The sequence below is a fragment of the Molossus molossus genome, unplaced genomic scaffold (assembly GCF_014108415.1).
Source record: "Molossus molossus isolate mMolMol1 unplaced genomic scaffold, mMolMol1.p scaffold_m16_p_6, whole genome shotgun sequence".
NCBI lineage: Eukaryota > Metazoa > Chordata > Mammalia > Chiroptera > Molossidae > Molossus > Molossus molossus.
Window position 1 is genome coordinate 20,092,375 of NW_023425399.1, and position 16,431 is coordinate 20,108,805.

General features: G+C 43.5%; 1 protein-coding gene across 2 annotated transcripts in view; it reads right to left on the reverse strand.

Moving 5' to 3' along the window:
- Positions 1-8,904, reverse strand: part of CEP250 (centrosomal protein 250) — a 50,191-nt gene extending 41,287 nt beyond the window's left edge. The window contains exon 1 of one of the 2 annotated variants that reach the window (XM_036244685.1): positions 8,840-8,904. The gene's annotated coding sequence lies outside the window, so the exon portion shown is untranslated. Of the gene's footprint in view, positions 1-8,834 lie in introns of both variants that reach the window. The other variant, XM_036244684.1, reaches the window with a different exon arrangement.
- Positions 8,905-16,431: the final 7,527 nt, after the last annotated feature.

Sequence of the window (16,431 nt, forward strand, 5' to 3'; positions counted from 1 at the left end):
TACTTGCCCACTTTTTTAAAAAAACCTGTAAGAATGCTAATTTCATGTAGTTCAACCTAATTATCTGTATAAGAAGCTATGCTACACTTCCCAGAATGCTCATATTAAATCCTCTTTTAGGATAAGACTGCTATTGACCTGTAAACATTATTTGAGTAGGTGATAGTAATACTTCAGTAAAGAAATGAAATTAGGACTTCCAGTCAAGATGGCGGCGTAGGTAAACGCGGTATCGCGTCCTCCCACAACCACATCAAAGTTACAACTAAACTACAGAACAACCATCATTCAAAACCGCCTGAAATCAAGCTGAATGGAAGTCCTACAACTATGGAATTAAAGCAGCAGCCACATCCAGACTGGTAGGAGGGGCGGAGGCGTGAGGGGCGGCAGCGGTGGCACGAAGGGCTGGTTCCACACCCACGTGTGGCAGATAAAATCAGGAGGCTACCTCACCTGGGAAGGTCTTTCCTGAGGACTGAGGGGTCCCTGTCCCACACCAGGTGCCCCGCTCAGGGTTCCAGTGCCAGGAAGAGAAGTCCCCATAACTTCTGGCTGGAAAAACCAGCGGGAACTGAGGCTCAGGGAGGCCCAGGCGGCTGGAACCCCAGGCAGCTCCTTAAAGGGCCCGCGCACGGACTTATCGGACTCTCTCCCTCTAAGCTTGGAGGAGAGGCAGCTCGAAGGGCGCCAGAGACATACAGGCAAGAACTGAGCTGTTTGGCACTGGAGCGAGGGCTGGAGAGGGGGCTTTCTCTGGAACACACGTGCTGTCAGAGGCCTTTGTTCCTTTGGTGAGCCCTTCCCTGGGGCGGCATATCTGGAACTCCAGCAACCTGGCTCACACTGGTAGCCCCGCCCTGCTGACTCCCTGAGGCCCTGCCCCACCCCACCCAACTTTCAGGCCCACCCAAGCTGTTGCCAGTTGCTTAACCATAGGATTGGCCTGTCTTGGATTCTGCCTCAGGTTTTTCTTAAATTCTTTCAAACAAGCAGCATCTGGTCTCAGCTAGCCCCATACCTCTCGTTAAGTAATACATAGAAACAAACACAGGGAGGCAGTCAAAATGAGGAGACAAAGAAACAGGTCCCAAATGAAAGAACAGAACAAAACCCCAAGAAAAGAACTAAGCGAAATGGAGATAAGCAACCTAACAGATGCTGAGTTCAAAATACTGCTTATAAGGAAGCTCAATGAATTTAGTGAGAACCTCAGTGAACTTAGTGAGGGCCTCAAGAGCATAAAAAAGGACCAGTCAGAAATCATGGATACACAGTTAGAATTGAAGGAGGCATTAACAGAAATAAAGAATAATTTACACAGCCCTGGCCAGTTTGGCTCAGCGGTTAGAGCGTCGGCCTGCAGTCCGGAGAGACCCGGGTTCGGTTCCCGCTAAGGGCACGTACTTCGGTTGCAGTTTGTCCCCGGCCCTGGTTGGTCGTGCGGGTGGCAGCCACTCGATGTGTCCCTTCATGTCGATGTTTCTCACTCTCTCTCCCTTCCTCTCTCTTCTTCCCTCTCTCTCCCTCCCTCTCTATCTGTACTAAGAAATGGAAAAATATCCTCGGGTGAGGATAAAACAAAAAACAAAAACAAAAACAAAAAAAAGAATAATTTACACAGCTTCAATAATAGAGTACGTAAATCCAAGGAGTAAACCATCGATTTGGAATATAAGGAAGCAAAAAATGCCCAATCAGAACAGCAAAAAGAAAAAAGAATCCAAAAAAAAATGAGGATAGTGTAAGGAGCCTCTGGGACAACTTCAAGCGTGCCAACATTCGCATCTTGGGGGTGCCAGAAGGAGAAGAGCGAGAACAAGAAATCGAAAACCTGTTTGAAACAATAATGGCAGAAAACTTGGTGAAGGAAACAGACATACAAGTCCAGGAAGCACAGAGAGTCCCAAACAAGATGAACCCAAGAGGCCCACACCAAGACACATCATCAAAATGCAAAAGGTTGAAGACAAAGAGAGAATCTTAAAAGCAGCAAAAGAAAGGCAGCTAGTTACCTACAAGGGAGTTCCCATAAGGCTGTCAGCTGATTTCTCAAAAGAAACTTTGCAGGCCAGAAGGGAGTGGCAAGAAATATTCAGAGGGATGAAAAGCAAGAACCTACAACCAAGATTACTCTATCCTGCAAAGCTGTCATTTAGAATCGATGACCATATAAAGACTTTCCAAGAAAAGAAAAAGTTAAAGGAGTTCATCACCACCAAACCGTTATTATATGAAATGTTGAAAGGTCTTTTTGAAGAAAAAGATAAATATATGAACAAACAAAATGGCAATGAATACATATCTATCAACAATGGAATCTACAAACAAAATGAACACATAGAACAGAAACATTCTCATAGATACAGAGAACATTTTGTTCGTTGCCAGTTGGGAGGGGGACTGGAGGAATGGGTGAAAAAGGTGAAGAGATTAAGAAGTACAAATTCATTGCTAGACTGACAAACCTCAAAGGGAAAGGGGTTGGGAAGAAATAAACCAAAGAACTTATATGCATAACCAATGGACACAGACAATAGTGTGGGAAAAGGCGGGAGTGGGGTGGGAGTGGGGAGGAGGGGGTCAATGGGGGAAAAATGTGGAACATCTGTAATACATTTTACATTCAACAATAAAGATTTAAAAAAAAAAAATAAAGAAATGAAATTATATAATTATTTTACCTTAGCAGATGATTAAATATTTTTAGAGCTATTGAAAAATTTAGTCCACCCCTCTAATTTGATAATAAGGAACCTGAGACCTACAGAGATGAAGTAACTTCATTTATTCACATTTTATTTATATGACCTCTTTACCTCAGAAAATGATTCAAAATTGCAGCAAATGGCCCTGGCCAGATTGGCTCAGCAGTTAGAGCGTCGGCCCATGGACCAGAGAGACTCGAGTTCAATTCCCTGCTAAGGGCAAGTACCTCAGTTGCAGTTTGTCCCCAGCCCTGGTTGGTGTTGTGTGGGTGGCAGCCAGTTGATGTGTCTCTTTCACATCGATGTTTCTCTCTCTCTCTTCCTCCCCCTTTCCCTCCAGCTCTATCTGAAGATAAATGCAAAAATGTCCTCGGGCGAGAATAAAAAAAAAAAAAAAAAAAGAAATGGCAGCAAATGTACTATACTAATGTAATATGCTACAAATAGGGAAAACTGGATGCAGGATATATGGGAAGTCTCTGTACTTTGACATTTTTCTGTAAATCTAAAATTGTTCTCTTGCCCTGGCCAGTTTGGCTCAGCAGTCAGAGCGTTGGCCTGTGGTCCAAAGAGACCTGGGTTTGGTTCCCGCTAAGGGCACGTACCTTGGTTGCGGTTTGTCCCCGGTCCTGATTGGTCGTGCGGGTGGCAGCCACTCAATATGTCCCTTTCACATCGATATTTCTCTCTCTCTCTCTTTTTCTCTCTCTCCCTTCCATTCTATCTGAACAAAAAATGGAAAAATGTCCTCAAGTGAGGATTAAAAAAAAAAAACAATCTAAAATTGTTCTCAAAGTAGTTTATTTTTGAAATGAGTTGAAGTGTTTTATGGTTAAAACAAACAAAAATATCCCCATAAAACTGAAATTCCTTAAAACAAGAATAAAAAGAGGGAGGGGGCAGAGAAAAACGACATCAGGAATCTTTCTGAAATTGAGATTTAGTTCTAAGCTTCAAGATGCAGTTCAGCACCCTTTTATGAACACGCTGTCAGATCAGCCAGAAAATAAACTAACACAGCTCCAGAAGAAGGTAAGTTTCAATGTCCCTCAGAGAAGGAAAAGGTCAGAAGTTGGCAAATGGTGTTAGACTGGATTGCATTCAAATGGGATAGTGGATGTCACTGTGCTTTGTAAACTGTAAACCACTGAATAGACATTATCATTCCTGTTGGAAAAGGAAAAAGAATCACTTCTTTTATACATTAATTTATCCCATAAACACTCATGAATTCCAGCTCAGTATCAGGCAGTCTGTACACCAGTGATTCAGAAATGAATAAGACCAACTTCCTACTTTTGCTAGGAACCAGACTGGGAAGGGCAGTAACCTCTGAATCTAGTGATAGAAGAGTGACATAAATTATGTATTTAGTCTCTGCTCAAATAGTCCAAAAGGAGTATATAAATATAGTTTAAAATAGAAGCAACACCACCTAAACTTGGAGTAGAAGTGTAAATACTTCAAAGGCTAAGATGTGGACTGCTATTATTAAATAGAATTTGTCACTTAAAGCAAAAACGAAGAAACACTTGAGGGCATAAACATTTTTGTTTTTTTTTAAATGATACTTTTTTATTTTTTTTAAACTTTTTTCTTGATTGATTTTAGAGAGAGAGGGAGAGGGAGAGAGAGAAACATCCATGAGAGAACATCGATTGGCCCCCTCCTGTGTGCCCCCAACTGGGGACTTGGCCCACAACCTGGGCATGTGCCCTGACCGGGAATCGAACCCGTGACCTCTTGGTGCATGGGTCGATGCTCAACCACTGAGCCACACGTGCCGGGCGCATAAACGTTTTATTTCCTGAGCAAAGAAACTAAATATATTTGTCTACAGAGACAATTTGTTTCTTACGGAAAAAAAAAAAATTAACATTCACCTCCTTATATAAATCTCGTACGTGGACCTCTCTGATCTCCTCCCTCCTCTCTGGCCTCTCCCTTCAGTCTCTTTTGCAGGGTTTCCTCATCTTCCCAACATCTAAAAGTTGGAAGCCCCAGAGCTCAGGCTTCAGACCTTTTCTCCATCTACCTTAATTTCCTAGGTAATCTTATTCAGTTTCAGGGCTTAAAATAGCACCTATACTCCTACAACTCCCAGTGTTACATCTCCAGCCCATAATTCCGTCTGGAATGTCATACTCCTATACTAAATCCAAACATCTATTTAACTTCTCTGCATAGATGTTTAACAGGCATCTCAAAGTTAACTTGTCCAAAAGTGAACTACTCCTCCAATCTTCCTCCTTACAGTAAATGGCAATTCCATCCTTCTAGTTGTTCAAGTCAAAAGCCTTACAGTTGCTCTGGCTGGTTTGGTTCAGCGGTCTGAGTGTTGGCCAGCACACCAATGAGTTGCGGGTTTGATTCCAATCAAGGGCACGTATCGTACCTCGGTTGCGATTTGTCCCTGGCCCTGGTTGGGGTCATGCGGGAGGCAGCCACTCGATGTGTCTCTTTCACGTCAATGTTTCTCTCTCTCTCTCTCTCTTCCCTCCCACTGTATCTGAACAAAAGTGGAAAAATGTCCTCGGGTGAGGATTAAAAAATAAAAAAAGCCTCACAGACATACTTCCTCCATTTTCCCACACTCTTCACACAATCCATCAGCAAATCATGTTGGCTCTACCAGATCCTATCACTTTTCACCTCCTTACCACCACCATCCTGAGTCAACCCACTCTCTCTTGCCTGCTGTGGCAGCTTCAAAGTAGCCCATAAACTCTTTGATACCCCTCCCTTCAATGGGTGGAGCCTAGTTCTCTCCCTGTAAGAGTGAGCTGACACTTCTTTACAAGCGAAATACTTCATTTTCAAAGAACTAGAAAAGTAGCCCTGGCTGGTGTGGCTCAGTTAGTTGAGCGTGGCCTCATGCACCGAGAGGTGGTCATTTCTGTTCCTGGGGTTGCAGGGTTGATCCCCAGTAGGGGGCATGCAGGAGGCAGCCAATCAATGTTTCTCTCATTGATGTTTCTCTCTCTCTCCCTCACTCTTAAAAGAAAAACAAATCAATAAAAACATATATTTTGTTTTTTATTTATTGATTTTAGAGAGAGAAGAAGGGAGAGGGAGAGATAGAAGCATTGATGAGAGACATCGAGAGATAGAAACATCAATTGGCTACCTCCTACATGCCCCCCACTGGGGATTTGGCCCACAACCTGGGCATGTGCCCTGACCAGGAATCAAACCGGTGACCTCTTGGTGCATGGGTCGATGCTCAACCACTGAGCCACACCAGCTGGGCTATTTTTTTTTTTAAAGAGTGAGCTGGAATAAAGTTAATAAAGATGAATAAAGTAGAAATGACTTCCAGGAGAAGGTCATAAAAGGCCCTACATCTCTCCTCTCCCTCCCCACCTCACACTCTGCTGTGTCCAGAGGACACTCAGGCAGCCCTGTGAAGAGGCTCAGTGGTAAGGAAACATCTTGGGAGCAGATAAGCCATCAGCTTGACTGCAATCTTCTGGGAGATCCTAAGCCAGAAACATCCAGCTAAACTGCTCCCAGATTTCCAACCCACAACTATATGTGATAATAATTGTTATTTCAAGCCACCAAATTTTGAGGTGATTTCTTGCACAAAAAAATAGATAACTAGTACATCTGGATTATTGCAAAAGCTACCTAGAAGGTAGCAATGCTTCCAATATTTGTTTTTTCTCAGAGTAGTCAAGTGATCCCTTTAAAACAGTGACACATTATGCCACTCAGAACACCCCATACTACTGAGTAAAAACCATAATCATTATTGAAAGGGTTAGTAATGTTTTAAAGGGTAAAGGCAAAAGTTTGCAAAAGGCGGAAACTATAGAAATTGTGTTGCTTGCATGACCTTTGCTCAGCCTTTTGTTGAATATGGATAAGGATTATCTGCAAGGCAATGGATAACCCAGCAGATGCCAGATGAGATACCAGACCAGTCTAACTGCAAAGTGGACAATGGGCCATGCAGAGTACGTCAGCAAGAACTGCCGGAAGCTAAAACCCTAACCCTGATTCAAGGATAAACCCTTCTCGGCTCATCCCGCCTGCAGCCAGGAGCATGCAATAAAGCCATTTTGCTCTACATTGGCGTTGTGGATGTGATCTCCCACCGGCTCAGAGCTTTTAATTTTAACTGCCAGCAGGGTCCAAATTATTTGATCCCAGCCTCCAGTGGTTTTATTCCCAGTCTTATTCCTCCCCATTTTGCTCACAACCCTCCAGCCACGCAGCCCTCTTTGCTGTACATGCTTGGAACACACCGAGCCACACACTCATCTTAGGGCCTCTTCCTCCAGATATCTTCATGATTCACTCCCTTACCACCTTCAGGTCTCTGTTCAAATGCTGACAGTTCTATAACCTTCTAAAAGGTAAAAAATAGATCATGTAATTTGTATAGCACTTTACTCTCTCACAACAATTATTTGCAATCTTCATTTAAAAAAACCTTTGAGGCCTGGCCACTTTGGCTCAGCTGTAAGAGAATCAGCCCATGAACCAAAGAGCTGAGGGTTTGATTCCAGTCAAAGGCTTGTACCTCGGATGTTTCTCCCCCCCAACCCACCCCCACTCTCTGAAAACAAATAGAAAAATATCCTCAGGTGAGGATTTAAAAACTTTGAGCCCTGGCCAGTTTGGCTCAGCGGTTACAGCATCGGCCGGCAGACTGGAGAGTCCTGGGTTCGGTTTCTGCTAAGGGCATGTATCATGGTTGCAGTTTATCCCCGGCCCCGGTTGGGGTCGTGTGGGTGGTGGCCAGTCGATGTGTCTCTCTCACATCTCTCTCTTCCTCCCTCCCTCCCTCCCACTCTATCTGAAGATAAATGCAAAAAATGTCCTCAGGTGAGGATGAAAAAAAAAGTCTTTGAGATAAGATTGTCATTTTATAGACAAGAAAACTGAGATTCAAAAAAATGGAAGGGATATAACTGGTCACTGTCAAAGATTAAAGCCCAATCTGCTTCCAAACACTATGCCCTTTCCATTACTTAAGTTGCCTCCTAAATAATGAAATATGAAATCCCAGCTCTGTGAGGAACACTTCCTAAAGGGTGTGAAATGATGAGGTGTGCAGATCTCTGATGGAAAAGAAGCAAAGAAAGGTAGAGTGTGACTGAAGGAAGAGCAGAAAGTTCTACCCTTGGTTTTGTCATGAACTCTCAACATATTTAGGAACATCAATTCTCCTTTCTAAGCCTTCTCAATAAAATGTTCACTATAGTCCTGGCCTCCATAACTGGAGGGGCTAATGTAGACCAATTCAACAGAAATTTACCACACCCAAAGGCCCTCTAGTGAAATTATCACATGCTCCTGGGACAAACAGCCTTCAGTTCGGTCTCCCAGCCCCATTCATTTATTAGTTGTAGGACTCTAGACAAATTGATCTATGAGTGCCTCAACTTCTTGCATAAAATGTGAAGATATAAAACCCATTTTATGGAATTGCTGGGAAGGTTAAATGGGCCTTACATGTAATGCATTCAGTAGCACCTGATATTTGGTGGCTATTCAGTAAATCTTGGTTATTACTATTATCATCAAGTGCTAGACCCAGGGATATAGAGATGAAAAAGGCAAAGAACGCACAACACCCCAAGTGCACGGTGTAAAAAAAGGGCAGGAAAAGCAACTCGGTGCAGTGAGTGCAAAACCGAGCAGCGAGATGAACTGCGCCCGCAGAAAGGTTGGGAAAGGTTTCCAAGGAAGTGATTATTTGTGTGGAGTAGCGAAGAACAAGGGTTCCTGAGTGGGGCGGCGGGTGGGCCGGGGCTTGCAGACAGATTGCGTGCAAAGCCCTAAGGGCAGAGGGAGCCACAAAATTCTGGGAGCCGGAGCGAGACGGGCCGGAGAGCGCAGCGCCTTATCCTGACAACCCTGGGCTCGTCGGCTGTTGGGAGAGGATCGGGAAGATCCACTCAGCGCAGACTCGAGCCCAGAGTCGTGGCAGCAGCCGGACGCCCAGGCAAGGGGCCAGGAGCCCTAGGACAGGTCCCAACCCCTCTGCGGGCCTCGGCGTCCCCCCGGGGAGTCGGAGGCCGGGGCCCAAACATGATTCCCTAAGGCGCCTTGGCCGGCCGGTCTCTGGGCCTCGGACCGTTAACCTGGGCACCTCCCACCTGCCCTGGAGCCCACCTCACCACGCTCTGGTCCCGCGGATCCCCAGCCTGTTCCTCCGCGCGGGAGCGGTTCGAGCCGCAGCTCAGGTCTGGCCGGGGGCGGGGGCCCACCGCCCAGCAGGGGCCCAGACCCCGCCCCCAAACTCCCGCCCTTTGGGGGGTCCCGCCCCTCTGACCAGTGCGCCTATAGGTGGACGGCGCCGCTGAGGGGCTCGGGCCATATTGAGTACTGGCGGCCATTTACTGCAGTGGCCCAGAATGAAAGGGGGATTATAGTATATTACGAAAAGTAAAATCTTCCAGCCAGAAACGGGAACAGCCAGAGTGGCTGGATTCGAGCAAGGTGGGGAGTCTTAGTAACAGAAAAAATCTTGCCCTCAATCATCCCACTTTTGGCTTCGGGGTACACACTGCGCATGTGTGTGGTCGCTGGGTCGCCTGCGCACTGCTCCACCCACAGACCCGAGTGCCTTGAGCGACTGCTTGAAGAGCGAGAGAACCCGCTCCTAGGTGGCGGCAATACCTATAGGGCAGCCAGTTTTAGGGGTTTCTCCCCTTCAGACCCGCAGCTCCAAGCAGCCTCAGGTAACACAACACTCACAGCTAGTTAGTGTCGTTTGAACACACAGCACTGTTTTCGCCATGCCTTTGCACAGGGGGTTCGCTTTGCCTGAAGGTCCTACATTCGTCCTGGGAACTGCAGTTTGTCTAATTTTCTGCGTAAATCTGACTTGAGGATTCTTTCTTCTCTCTATGACCCTGGCGTTACTGCCATAGTATTTTGTGCATAAATTATCAATGCACTTTTTTAAGAGTTGTAAATTCCATTTACCTTGTGCTCAGAGGTTTTAAATTTTTAGTTGGGATTTAGAAAAAACAGTACCCCCTCCAAAAACAAAAACTGGGGAACTTCTTAAAATGCAGACACTCAGATTCCACCCCTAGAAACTGGAGGAAAAGAGGCCACGTGGTAATCTATAAGCTTAGGGAAGGCCTTGGTGAGTGCTGGCAGCTGATTTACTCAGTTTTGCAAACTCAAAGACCTGAAATAACCACAAAGGATGGTCTGAAATTTAAAACTTTTTAGCTAAAAGCCATTTATGGCAGGTAGTCATGTCCTAGGCTGGCATCTTTCCTGACAAAGATCAGTCTTTACCTTAACTGAGCCTGTCTGTTGTCCTTTTGCATCTATGATAACATACCTTTGGAATGTCAAAGTAATTTTCCTTTTTCCAGATCCCTCAAAGTACAGGCACCACTCTTCTGAGACCACAAATCCCTTCATTGTTATTGAGTTAATTGTCTGACTGTTAACTATTCTGTACCCACCTATGTAAAAGATGTATATGTCTATCATTTTACTTTTCATCTAATCCCAAAGCTCCCCCCCCCCCCCTTTCTGGGCTTTCTCCTACTTCCCTAATCTATCACCAGTGAATTTCAGGTAACTCACTTGTGCCTTCTCTTTTTATTGTCATGTATAAAATAAGATGCAAAACTGCCATTTTCTGGAGCATTATCTCAATCCATTGAGGTTTTTTTTTTATCCTCACCAGAGGACTTTTTTGCACTTCTCTTCAGATAGAGTGGGAGGGAGAAAGGGAGGAAGAGAAAGAGAAACATCAACAGAGAGAGACACATCCAGTGGTTGCCACCCACATGACCCAACTGGGGCCGGGGACGAACTGCAACCGAGGTACATGCCCTTAGCAGGAACTGAACCCGGGACTCTCTGGTCCGCAGGCTGATGCTATAACCACTGAGCCAAACCAGCCAGGGCTCAATCCATTGAGATTTTGATTACCACAAATTGCCGACAGTTTTGGCTCAAATAAACTCACCAAAATTCTTCACAAGTTTGAATGTTTCTTACGTTAACATTTATGCCAGTAAACCAGGGGTGGGTGGAGCCCAGGAATCAGCATTTCAGCAAGTACCCTAGTGTGCATCGGGAACACATTTTGAGAAGCCCTACATAAGATCATGCATCTCTAGCACCCAGCAGAAGGTTTGGTACAAAACACGTGCTCAGGTGGTGGTAAGTGAGTAAATGGATGGATGAATGGATAGCAGGAGTAAAACAGGCAATTCATAGCCAAAGAGAACACTTGGATAAGAGTTATATCTTTTCTCCTGTAAGAACAAAAAAGTTTTTAATACTTACTTTGAGAAAAAGATAAAGTAAAGGGGGCTTAAGAGAGGAAGGGAGGATACTGATTCTGAAAGTCAAACAATTTAGAGGGGAAGAAGAAATATCCCATACACTAGACAGATAAAAAGATGCCAAGAATCCATCCCACGGAAATACTCATGCAACAGGTACTGTGTAACGTTCACTACAACACTTTATGGAATGGAGAGAAGTGAACGTTACACACACCAACTTCTTTTCTGCCTCATGGCCTTTGCACATAGTTTGTCCTCTACTTAGACCACTTTCCCCCCAGCTCTTGGCTAAACTGATACCCCCCCCCACACACACACTTCAGATCTCATTTTAAATGATACTTCCTCAGCTAGGTCTTCCTTGATCATGCTATCTAAACTAATATTCTATCATTTTCTATCACAGCACTTTCCACTTTTTATTTATTTGTTTACCTATTATCTTTCTTCCCCTCTAAAAGTTAAGCTTCATGAGGATAGGAGACTATGTCTGACTTATTCCTAGCATTTAGCACAGAGCCTGACATACAGTATAAATTAGCGTCCACTGAATGAATGAATCAAGTCATAACAAAGGTTAATGACATTAAATTCATCGGCAAACTACACGATACATTAAAATTTTTTTTTCTTTATTGATTTTAGAGAGAGAAGAAGGGAGAGAGAGCGAGAGAGAGAAACATCGATGAGAGAGAACATTGATTGCCACCTCCTGCATGCCCCTCACTGGAGATTTGGCCCACAACCTGGGCATGTGCCCTGACTGGGAATCGAACTGGCGACCTCTTGGTGCATGGGTCGATGCTCAACTACTGAGCCACATCAGCTGGGCTACACAATACATTTTAAGACCATGGTTTGGGACTAACCAAGATGTACCAATAAAAGGTAAATGAAGTAGAAAGGGATTAAAATCAAACAGTAACCTTTTATCTTTGTAAAGGGAGATTCTTCATTCCCTTATTCATTTATTCATTTGCCCATCACACATTTATTGAACATCTATTGTGCACTAGTATTGGATAATAATACAATGTATTAACAGCAAGTAAGAATTTGTATTAAAACACAATAAAGTAGTGCAGATGGGTATTTTTTCTGGGACCAGAACAGAAAATGGAATTAGCTGATATTTGAAAGTGGGTAAAATTCCCCTCAAAGGCTCCCTAGGTTCTGAGAGTACACCAGCCTTCAAGTGTCCTACAAACTACCAGGAACATTTGGGACAAACCAACAGGTATTCATACACATCACTTGAATTGCTTGGGGCCCAAGAGACCTATGGGAAAAGACTTAATCTCCACACAATTAGAATCTGGCTATGTTCGAACCTGCCCGAAGAACCAGAATTAGGAGAAGACCTCAAAGAAGGCTGGATTGGAGGGAGAGACAATGGATCAGTTGAAAGAAAACCAATCCTGGTCCCCTCCAGGTGAACTGGGCTTCTTCCTTTATGTTCTAAATTCCATCTCTGGGCACATACTTTATATCACTCCCAGGGCTGTAATATGGATCCTGCACCCCAGCCGAGCTCACTATTTATAGTTATTTTCTCGGCTGCGTGTCAAGAGGCTGCTTAAACTGACTGATTTTCTTTCTTTTTAAAATGATATGTGTGAGATTTTAAAGTGAAGTGCTAAAATATCATGTATATATTTTCTAATAGCCTAAAATCTATTTTAAAGTCCTTAAATCCCTACCTATAGGGTAAAGAGAGTGGAGGATAGAGAATTTATGTGGAGATGTTTCTGGCTGTGAGTCCCCACCCTTCTTGGGGAAGACTGAGTGATTGAGAGAAGGAACTTCCATGATCGTTTGAGGTGCCAAATTGGTCCCCATTGCAGTTGGGGATCATAGTGACTGAATCTACCTCCTGTCTGGGAAATCTACCAGCAAGAAACAAGCATGCCAACTGCTTTGATGGCAGAACCCAGGAGATTGCTGCTATGTTGAGGTTGGCCTGCTCTCCCAGAATTTGTTAGGGAATGTTTTCTGTGGGCCAGATGTGGACTAAGTGAGAGAGAGAAAGCCTGCATAGGCCCACCCTGGGTCCTCTTCAGCAGGGCCTCCTCGTGGGGTAAAGGAACCCCAGAAGTAAGAAGAACAGTGACCATTGGTAATAGAGATGTCTTTACTAAGGGAAAGGAGCCCAGTACAGCCTCTAAAAGCACTCCATGATGCTTTGGTGATGCACAGGAACATCTATAAACATCTTCCAGACCCAGAAAGCACAAAGCCAGCTACAATACTAGTTCAAAGAAGACTTTTCCCACTCCTTTCTCCACATTCTTCTCCATGTCAACACTCTGACTGAAGTGAACTGAGGATGGCTTCCCCTCTTTCTTAGTGCAAGCTAACAATCTGAAGCAGAGCCATGGGCACCGAAAGGATACAGTCTCTTTTAGTAGATTGTGAACAACTTGCTGCTGTCTGTCTGAGTCCATTCATTTATCATCAAACAGATACTGATTGAATGCCTACCATGTGCCAAATCCTGAGTTAGACACTGGGAGAGATGCAAAGAACAATACCACATGGACCCTGCCTAAAGCCTCAGTTCACAGACTCACATGGGATGCAGGTGAGTAAACAAGTATTTCACACACATACACACACACACAATGTGGTAAATTCTATAAAAAGTGAGTAGCTGGCTTCATAGCAGCTGATGGTGAAGGATAAATCTGCTGAGCAGACAAAGACAGGAAGGGCATGCCAAGAGTGTGCAGGTATGTGGTGTGCTAGAGCATGGGATGTTTGGGGAATGCCAGGAATTTCCTCTGGGTACTCTTCTTTTTTTTAAAAAAACTAATTTTTTATTTTTCAATTACAATTGACATATTATATTAGTTTCAGGTGTACAACCCAGTGATTAGACATTTATATAACTTACGAAGTGATCATCCCAATAAAACTAGTACTCATCTTACACCATATATAGTTATTGCAATATTATTAACTATATTCCCTATGCTATACTTTACATCCCCATGACTATTCTGTAACTACCAATTTGTACTTATTAATCCCTTCACTTTTTTTTCACCCATCTCCCCAATTTCCCTTCCGTCTGGCAACTGTCAAAATGTTCTCTGTATCTATGAGTCTGTTTCTATTCTGCTTGTTCATTTATTTGTTTTTTAGATTCCACATATAAGTGAAATCATATGGCATTTGTCTTTCTATGTCTGACTTATTTCACTCAGTATAATACCCCCTAGATCCATCCATGTTGTTGCAGATGGCAAGATTTTATTCTTTTTTATGACTGAGTCATATTATATTGTATAAATGTACCACTTCTTCTTTACCCATTCATCTATTGATGGACTTAAGTTGCTGTCATATCTTAGCTATTGTAACTAATACTACAATGAACATATGGATGCATGTGTCTTTTTTGTCATTGTTGTTAATCCTCACCCGAGGATATTTTTCCATCATTTTTTAAAAGAGAGTGGAAGGGCCCTGGCCGGTTTGGCTTAGTGGTTAGAGCGTCGGCCTGCGGTACAGAGAGACCCAGGTTCGGTTCCCGCTAAGGGCATGTACCTCGGTTGCAGTTTGTCCCCGGCCCTGGTTGGTCGTGCGGGTGGCAGCCACTCGATGTGTCCCTTCACAACGATGTTTCTTTCTCTCTCTCTTCCTCTCTCTCCCTCCTGCTCTATCTGAACAAAAAATGGAAAAATGTCCTCAGGTGAGGATAAAAAAATAAATAAATAAAAAATAAATAAAAGAGAGTGGAAGGAAGAGAGGAAGGGAGGAAGGGAGGGAAGGAGAGAGAGAGAGAAAGAGAGACATCAATGCAAGAGAGGCACATTGATTAGTTGCCTCCAAAACCACCTGACTGGGGCCAGGGATCGAACCTGCAATCTATGTACATGCCCTTGACCAGAATCAAACCTGAAACTTTTCAGTCCGAGGGACAATGCTCTAACTGCTGAGCCAAATTGGCCAGTATGATGCATATGTCTTTTTAATTTAGTGTTGTCTGTGTTTCTACAAATGAATATCCAGAAATGGGATTTCTGGGTCCTTCTTTGTCTCTTATTATAGCCTTTGTTTTAAAGTATATTTTGTCTGGTATAAGTATTGCTATTCCAGCTTTTTGTTTGTTTCCTTCTTTTTTTTTTATTCTCACCATAGGACATTTTTGCATTTAAATTCAGATAGAGCGGGAGGAAGAGACAGAGAAACATCAACGTGAGAGAGACATATCGAGTGGTTGCCACCCACACGACCCCAACCGGGACCAGGGACAAACCGCAACCGAGGTACGTGCTTTTAGCGGGAACCGAACCCAGGTCTCTCTGGACTGTGGACCAACGCTCTAATTGCTGAACCAAACCAACCAGGGCTCCATTTTTTTTTTTTTTTTTTTTTTTTAATCCTCACCTGAAGATGCTTTTCCATTTATCTTCAGAAAGAGTGGGAGGGAGGGAGGAAGAGAGAGAAAGAAAGAAACATTGATGTGAGAGAGACACATCAACTGGTTGCCACCCACACCACCTCAACCAGGGCAGGGACAAATCACAATCGAGGTGCGTGCCCTTGGCCAGAATCGAACCTGGGACTCTTTGGTCCACAGGCCGATGCTCTAATCACTGAGCCAAACTGGCCAGGGCTGTTTGTTTCTATTTTAATGAAATACCTTTTTCATCCCTTTACTCTCAGGCTGTGTGTATCTTTTGATCTGAAGTAAGTCTTTTGTAGACAACATATGTAAGGGTCTGTTTTTGTATCCATTCAGCCACCCCATGTCTTTGGAACATTTTAATCCATTTGCATTTAAAGTAATTGTTGATAGATATGTACTTATTGATATTTTATTATTCATATTTTTAATCTTTTTTTTCTTCTTCTTAAGGACCATCTACCATTTCTTGTAATACTGGTTTGGTGGTGATTAACTCCTTTAGCTTTTTATCATCTGGGAAGTTCTTTATTGGTCCAATTCTAACCACTGAGCCAAACTGGCCAGCTTTATCGGTCCAATTGTAAATGATAGCTTTGCTGAGTAGAGTAATGTTGGTTGTAGTTCCTTGCTTTCCATCACTTTGAATATTTTGTGCCAATCCCTTCTGGTCTGCAAAGTTTCTGTTGAGAAATTAGCTGACAGTCTTATGGGAGCTCCTTTGTGGGTAACTGTCTTTCTCTTGCTGTTTTTAAAATACTCTCTTTGTCTTTAACCTTTGGTATTTTAATTATGATGTGTTTTGGCGTGAGCCTTTTTGGATTCATCTTGATTGGGATTCTCTGCACTTCCTGGACTTGTGTGTCTTTTTTCCTTCACTTGGTTAGGAAAGTTTTTAATCATTATTTCTCAATTCCTTGTGCTCTCTCTTCTCCTTCTGGCACCCCTATGATGAAAATATTGTTATGCTTGATGTTGCTCCAGAGATCCCTTAACCTATCCTCATTTTTTTTTTTTGGTAGGTATGTGCCCCTAG